The sequence below is a fragment of the Chelonoidis abingdonii genome, chromosome 20, assembly GCF_003597395.2.
Source record: "Chelonoidis abingdonii isolate Lonesome George chromosome 20, CheloAbing_2.0, whole genome shotgun sequence".
Lineage (NCBI taxonomy): Eukaryota > Metazoa > Chordata > Testudines > Testudinidae > Chelonoidis > Chelonoidis abingdonii.
This window is the reverse complement of record NC_133788.1, coordinates 5,751,488-5,759,706: the sequence shown is the minus strand read 5'-3', so window position 1 is coordinate 5,759,706 and position 8,219 is coordinate 5,751,488. Positions and strand designations below refer to the sequence as shown.

General features: G+C 43.4%; 1 protein-coding gene across 1 annotated transcript in view; it reads left to right on the top strand.

Annotated features, from left to right (window-relative positions):
* The window catches only part of LRWD1 (leucine rich repeats and WD repeat domain containing 1), a 35,817-nt gene that overhangs the window by 207 nt on the left and 27,391 nt on the right, over positions 1 to 8,219 (top strand). The window lies entirely within an intron of this gene.

The window sequence follows — 8,219 nt, the reverse complement described above, 5'->3', positions numbered from 1 at the left end:
ATTCTAGGGGCCATTGCAAGAGGATGTGTCATAATGAGGAGGCTAAGTGACGGCTTATCTCTGGTATTCAGCAAATGGCCCCACAAAAGAGATGAGCACCCGATCTATCACATTAGAGCAACGCGTGACTATCTGTTTCTGGCTTAGCCCCAACATTTGAAGGTGCATAGCTCTTCCAGACAACCTCACGCACTCAATAGCCTGCTGTCACTCAGCCAAACTTAATCAAATAACACACTATACAAGCAATGATATATTATTCGTACATCTCCAATAAGTACAGCAGCTGCGCAGACCAGAGAACATTAAAATTGTTGTCTCGATGTTGTTTTATTTTTCCCAGTTGTTCAATTCAGACAATAGTATATTTCACACTGGATGTCAAGCTCTTCCATGGTCTTAGATCAGCTGCCGTCTGAAATGAGCAGTTGTATAACTTGAGACAGAAACAAAAATTTGATGTGCACAATGGTATATTCCCTTGAATTCAATGCGGGCTGTCATGTTGTATAATCGAGACGCCAGATCGTTACCAGTCACATATATGCATCAATGACGAGAACCATCAAACTCTCGACAAAATAAACTACATAAGCCCGAATTTGTATTCGCATAGTTCAAGATCACAATAACTCATTACTAAAAGCAATAGTAGACCTGAATTAATACACCACACAACATAAATATTTCCCTGAATGAGATTTAAAAAATGCAAATTTATCATATGTTCAGTGTGAGGAAATGATCACCAGTAAAGGCATATATCAGGATTTTATTTTTATTTCGTTTGCATTATATCTTGATTCTTCATGTAAAATATATGAATTTACTGGTCGTAGTATGATGTACACACACACACAACTATTATGGGTGAAACGAACAATTGTTGATGGCCAGTGATCTTGAAGCCCTGACAAACTCTCAACGGCTAGGCGACCCGATCACATAATTAATGGTACCAGTGAAAGTTAACCTAAAAGGTTTCAACAACAAAGGATTTAGTATTAAGCACGATAAAACCTTATTGATAACTAAAAATTAAATTTCAATTTAAACATGAGGCATCGTGTTACCACCCAAAGCTAAACCAATAAGAATATAGTTAGTTTTAATGCAGTAGGCCTGTTAGAGTTAGAAAATAGCTCTGTGCAGAAACAAGCAACTATTTTTAATATACAGATATATAGAGAATACTGCAAAAGTATACACAAAAGAGAGGTGATAAATGACCAGATTCGAAACAGATGCATTAGTTTAAAAACATCACCCATGGCCTATTTCACATCGAGAATAGGTAATAGGAAATTACTTACACAGTATTAGTTTTTCCACTGTTTATTTTTTAAGTTGTAAGAGAGTTTTGCATTATCTAATCAACAGTATTATTTTTATGATAAATAGATACACTCAAGATTACTAAAACTATTTACATGATATGGCGATCTCAGACCAGAGGCTTCATACTCCGTGGGAGATTGTTGGCTATGCCATAGAAGAATCAACGAATGAGTTGTGGGCATAGCAGTTCGTCAACAAAACAGCTTCTCATTCTAGCCGGTCTGCACTGCTTGTTTCACTGGATGAAAGAATTACATTTAAACAACATTGAGGCACAACAGACAAATGTCATACGATCAAGGTGAGATACATGAGCTATCAGGGCCGCACCGAGAGCAGTTCAGACATGCCCAAGCGAAAAAATTTCAGACCCCGTCAAGCAACGGCGGATCACGAAATAATAGAAAAAACATGAGATTAAACACAACAAGAAGCTGGGGAAAGACGGCCCGTAATTTGTACCGGCTTCCTCACTCCTCTCATAAAAATCGATCGACCTGACAGCGATGGCTTGGGAAGAGCGTACAAGTGGTCAGAAAGGAAAAGAAAGGAGCTGTTTAGGTTCTATAGCTGGGGCTGAAAATGGCAGTAAAATATATTCAGTGAGTAAATAATGTAAACTATGAGACGAATAAGAAGAAGAGACTTTGAACATACTCCCTGTAAAGAACAGAGCAGGAGGTAGAAACATCATGTAGGTTCAGAAAATCTACTTCAACTCATTTTCAAAAAATTATCAGGCTGAATCTAAACTCCATTTGGAGTCTAATGGCTGTCAACTTTAATTAACGTTATACGGAAAAGTACTGGAATCCACTCTTAAATCATTTTACTACTACGATGCATCTCTTCAACACATGCATACAGTGTTTATTTATACAGCGTTCTTAACGTAAATGTTAAAAGAACTACAGCAACTTGAGACAATCGATAGTAGAAACAAGTGCCTTAACACATAAGTCATAGATAATATTAAAGAAGGAACGCAAACCAGAACAGACCGTCGAGAGGCTAGAGCAAGACTCCTATGACCGAGTGATAAAGTAGAGAAAGAGTAAAAAAATTTCTATATGAATGATCAAACTAGTTCACATACGTGGAGCGAAAAAAGATGAGCCAATGTTAAAAATCAGGAATTTAGAAGACTGGTGTCAAGTCTGCTCTAACAAAAACTACTCTATGCTTGAGCATACTTGTCACTCAGCAGTGCTAGTTCTCCAACGAACAATGGAAAGATATGTAAGAGAGATACTCCCCAGGAAGTGACTAATTAAGGGAAATACATAAAGTGTTGTTATTAGATCGAAATATAGTATTAAAAGAAGATACCTTATAAAAAGCCATTACAAAATAAATCAAAAACTGGCCTTTTCTCTACTGAAACCATGCAATTGACAAAGAAAAGAAGCTACCCGGACAGGAGCAGTGCCGGATGTTGATCACCCCATTACACAAAGTTCTAGGTTTTGACATCTCTGATATTATCAGCAAAGAGATAAACCGTGCCCGACACATCTGTAGCATTTGGCTAAACACCGAAATACACAAGGAATGTTAAAATCGAACAACAACGTTTACATGTCTTCTTCACAGCCCTTCACACAGCAGCTAACTCAATGCACCACATTCCAGATCATAAAAAGCACCGAGAAAATCCTTAAAATGAGAGAGATCTAAACATAAACGAATCAGAGTGAAAAGTCAAATTTACACTTGGACGAATTTATTATCTAAGAAATCGCTAATCCATGCAAAATAAGCTCTTTCACATCCAACACTGCCTCCTGAGGAGATCGTAATCCATCTCAAAAACAGTGGCCTTAGGACTTACCTGTGTCAGTAGAGTAATGAACAGTGAGGGGAACAATTATCCTCCACAATCACGTCATTAGGGTACCAAACAAGACAGGGTGATAATCTTGGTTACAAGTCCGGAACATGTGAAGAAGTAACAAGAAGACGTTAATCCACATCAAACATGGAGGTTAGAGCCAATAGACACTCAAGGATAGTCGAAATGACAAAAGAAAACAGATTGTATTGTAGAAATGGTTTTTCTCAGGGTTGAAAATAGCTACACTTGACTAAAGAAATGAATAACTAGGCTCACTCTCATTTAACTGCGGACTTCCCTCCAAGATCAATTAATAACTAGTCTCAATCTCGAAACAATGATATTATTATACTATTTTAACAGAGCTGTTCTACATCCTTAACTGACTATGACATCAAAATTCGGATGAGAGTTCCCTTTACGCGTAATTCAGCGGGGTTTGCTGTCTCGGAAGGTTCGCATCACTTGGTAGGTACAGATGTGCAACTCTGACAGCAAATTCCGCCAAGATGTATCACCTCACCCCCCTATACATGCCAGATTATGCTAAACCGATTTTGTAGAGTCCCCTACAATTACGCTTACAATTGCTCTCACCATGCTAGATGAAAAGCAAGCTTCATGCCGATAGGACATCGTAATAAGAATAATGCGTAAGTTGTGATTCTTGGGAAGTTTTATGTCATGCTGTTACCCACATTCTGCCATATTTCATGTTATAGCAGTCTCGGATGATGACTCAGCACACGTTGTTCTTTTAAAACACTTTTACTGCAAATATAAAACACAAAGAAGGTACCATGTGAAATCAAAGATGGCTACAGCACTCAACCAAGCTTAAGAATCTGAGGTGCCTTGCAAATCTGAGAGGACGGGTGTGTTGCAGTCTCAAAGTTAAAGAGCAACACTCAGTGTAGAAACTACAGAACCAAAACCACCAAAAACAGAAATCAACCTTCTGCCTGGTGACACCTGACCAGATAATGAAATAACATGAGTCAATCCGTATGTTGAATGTTATCGATCAGAACCCGTTTCAGCATGAACGCATACTGTTGGATGGGCTGAAGCATGAATGGACATATGAATTTTAATGCATCTGCACGTAAATACTTGCAATGCCGGCTGTTCAAAGAATGCCTGTTCTCATTTTCAGTGACATTGTAAACAAAAGCAGGCAGCATTATCCTGCAAAATGTAAACAAACTTGTTTGTCTGAGTGATTGGCTGAACAAGTAGTAAAACTGAGTGACTTGCAGTTTAAAGTTTTACATGGTTTATTTTTGATAAAGTATTTCTGTACATATTCTACATACGTAAGTTCAACTTCATGAAAAGAGATGCACTACATACTTGTTAGTGAATTGAAAAATACTATTTTTTTTGGTTTTTACTGGCAAATACTTGTATAAAAAATAAATAATAAAAAATACAAAGTAAGCACTGTATACTTTGTACTGTGTGTAATTGAATCAATATTTGAAAATGTACAAACATCACAATATATAAATAATGGTATTATTAACAGTGCAATTAATCGCGATCATTTTTTTAAATGCGCAATTACATGATTTAAATTTACTCACTTGACACCCTAGTTATTCATATTCTAATAACACTATTTAAAGAAGGAAAAAGAGGGGATAGCCCAGACTGGATTCAACTGGAATGCGAGATCTGGTTGCACTTACTTCAGAGTCCTCAATCTTTCGTGCCTAGTCGATCTGGAACTGCTCTTTCCAAAAGAAGCTCTGTAGTAACTTTTGACATTTTATTTCTGCCCCTTTCCTGGAAACACAGGGCCGCATAGAGGCTGTCTTCTCAGCACTCTCCTGGTGAAGAACAGAATAGGGGGAATCTAAGCTGTGTCCAGCAAGAGAAAGAAAAAAAAAGTTATTGGCAACGCCCCTTGTTGATAACTGACATCACTGGGTAATATTAGCAACCAGACTTGCAACAACAAATCCACTTCACTGCCCTCACTGACATGAGGATAAAAACACTAGTGATACTTTGCCCCCATTAAAGAAGTAACTCCTTGCAAGTGAGTGTAGCCTAGATTGTAAGCTGGTACAGGGACCACATTTACTTCTGTGTCTGTGCAGCACCTAGCACGACAGGCCCTTAGGCGCTACCGCAATACAAAGCCTGCCTAGTGCAAGTTTCTCTCTGAAGCAAGTGTTACTAGCCCTGGACAGGATACTGGACTACAGAGACCATACTGGATCCAGTCTAGAAATTCCAGAATTGCAAGCTGGACTAACTAGCTCATTCCTCCATCCAAAGGGAGAGAAGGTACAAGCGATAATGTCATCACCTTTGACGGACACAATTCTCCAGGGAAGACAATCAATAGCAATAGTGTAGGTTTAGGAAACATGGTGGAAAGGGAAACGCCATATTAAAATATACTATGTACAGTCCAGACCAGTCTTAGGGCACAGGGTTGGGATACTGGCTTGGATTAGCTTCCTTTCCAGCCCTCGTTCTAAAGGAAGGAGTACAAAAAGAGCTCCTAGACCATGACATGACTGCCGTCTAATGAGATGGAGATTAGGCGCAGCTTGTGAGATATGTGGGGCCCTGAGCAGTCACTTGTCTTGCTTAACAAGACTGCTACAGCAAGAGCCAGCGCAGGATCTGTTTGGGACCAACACTGTTGCTTTTGTTAAAATAAGGTTTTGCGGGCTTAACAGCGGGGAATCTCTCATTTCAAAATAATATTCCCCATTTATCAAGATAAAAGCATTAAGCCTGACAATGAATCAGTGGCCATTTATGGCCTGATCCAGCAAGCTGCAGAGCCCCTTCATCTACCAGGGTAGTCAGTGGGAGTTGAGTTTGAATAGATAGCTAGACCCCTAGATACAATCTCACCAAGCTCAATATATTCAAGCCAGCCATAAACCCTATGTCAATTATGAAAGTCCATTTACAAGTTAAACCAAGGCAGGCATGCTGAGTTACGGCCATGTCAGAAACTGGGCTGATATCGCAGACACAGCTGTGTCACGCTGTCATGGGCCACATTATGGGTCACACGAACCATCTCACCATAAAGGGGCTCTGTCACCAGAGTTACAGATCACATGTAATGGACAGTATTACAGGCTTTGCCATACGTTACAGGCCACGTCACTGCCATGTTTCACACAGCCACGTTCTGGACTAGCACTAATCAGGGACACTCCTTGGCCTGTGCTGGCTCAAGGTCCAACACGACATTATGAGTCAAATCACCATGTTCTAGCTAGTTATGCATCAAGGCTGGTCACTGTGTAATGGGCTGCACTCGTGTTCTAAGGTGCTTCCGATCAGAACAGCGATAATGACTGCACCACCACACCCTCCAGTCCTGGCTCAGCATCAATCTCCATTATGGATTAGTACGATCTATGGACAGCATGCGTACCACATTGTCATGTTCTGCTCATGGTTGTGTCCACATGAGGCATGTGGCTATGACACGTCACAGTATCTGGTCTGGTTCTGGCTTAAGTGCTTGCCACGTTACAGGCTGCCTGGCTGGACTGTCGCCATTTCTGTCCGGTCCGGCTCAGGCTGTATTGCGTTGGTATTTACAGGCCACATCTGAGTGGCTGCACTATGTTTTGCTTAGGCTGCATGCCATTTTACAGGTTCCTGTGGAGCTGTGACTGCACCACCATGTTCTGGTTCAGCTCTGTCCCAAAACTGCATTGCACATTATGGGTTCCCTAGTTGTGGCTGCCTCACCGTGTTTCCGTGCAGTCCCAGTGCGGGATTGTGTTGCCATGTTATGGTTGTGACATGTAACTTTGTTCTGGCCATTCCAACAAAGTTTGTGTTGCCATGTGTTGTCATGTGGCTGTAACCGATTGGTGTTCCGGTTCAGTTCTAACACAGGGTGAGTTGTCGCTATGGGTTGCTGGCTGTGACCAGGTCACTGTGTTTCGATCCATTCCAGCGTGGGGGTTGCATGTGACTGAGTTGCTATTCCAATCACTTCTGATCCGGACTGCATTGCCACGTTAAGGTCACGTGGTTGTGACTGAGTCACGTTTCGATCCAGTTCTGGCATGGGTCGTGTTGCATGTCACGTGGCTGTGAAGGGTCGCCGTGGTCTGGGCTGGTCCGAGTTCCAGTGTGGGTTGTGCTATTATGTTATGGGTCAGGTAGCTGCAGCCAGGTCACCCTTTTCCAGTTCAGTCCAGCTCAAGATTACATTGCCGTTTTGTCACGTGTGTGGTCCTGGTCCAGTTCCAGCAAGCCAGGCATGCATGTTCTGGGTATATGGCTATGTCTGAATCAGCATGTTCTCGCCTGTTACGGTGCTGTGTCGGAGACATAGGGCTGCGTCCGATCGCTGTGGGTCTGGCCAGTTGCATGCTGTGACTATGTTGTTTCTGGTCCAGTCTAGTTCGGGTGGTGCTGGGGGTGCAGAGCCTCCACGGGCAGTCCGCATGTTATCCAGCGGTCCTGAACTAGAGGGCCTGCCCAAATGACGGAGGGCGGCCACCCATGTTCTAGGCGCGCCCAGGCTCACACCTCTGCCTGCAATTGGCGAGGGGGTGGTGGCGTGGCGTGGAGCGGCGGCGACGCCCTCCATGTCTCAGGCTCAGGCAGCCTGCGATTTCAGGATGGGGTCAAAAACACCCCACTCTCATGCCAACCCTGCCGCGGCGCTGGGGGGGGAGGGAGCCCCGCGTCCAGCCGGCCCGGCTCGGCCTGCCTGCGGCGCTGGGGGAGGGAGCCCCCGCGTCCAGCCGCCCTGCTCGGGGCCCTGCCTGCGGCGCTGGGGAGGGAGCCCCCGCGCTCCAGCCGAGCAGAGCCGGAACTCGACCTAGGCCTCGGACCCAGGGCAGGACGGGAGTAGGTGCCGAGGAGGCCTAAGGCCGGAAATAGGGAGAACTCAACCCAGGCATGCTCCGGGGCCGAGCGCGCTCTCTAGCTTGGCGGGCGTCCCGCAGACTGGGGAAGCGAGTTCCGCGTAGGGCGGCGGAGCATGCTGGGAGTTGTAGTTCTCCCTATTTCCGGCCTTAGGCGCTCCTCGGCACCTACTCCCGTC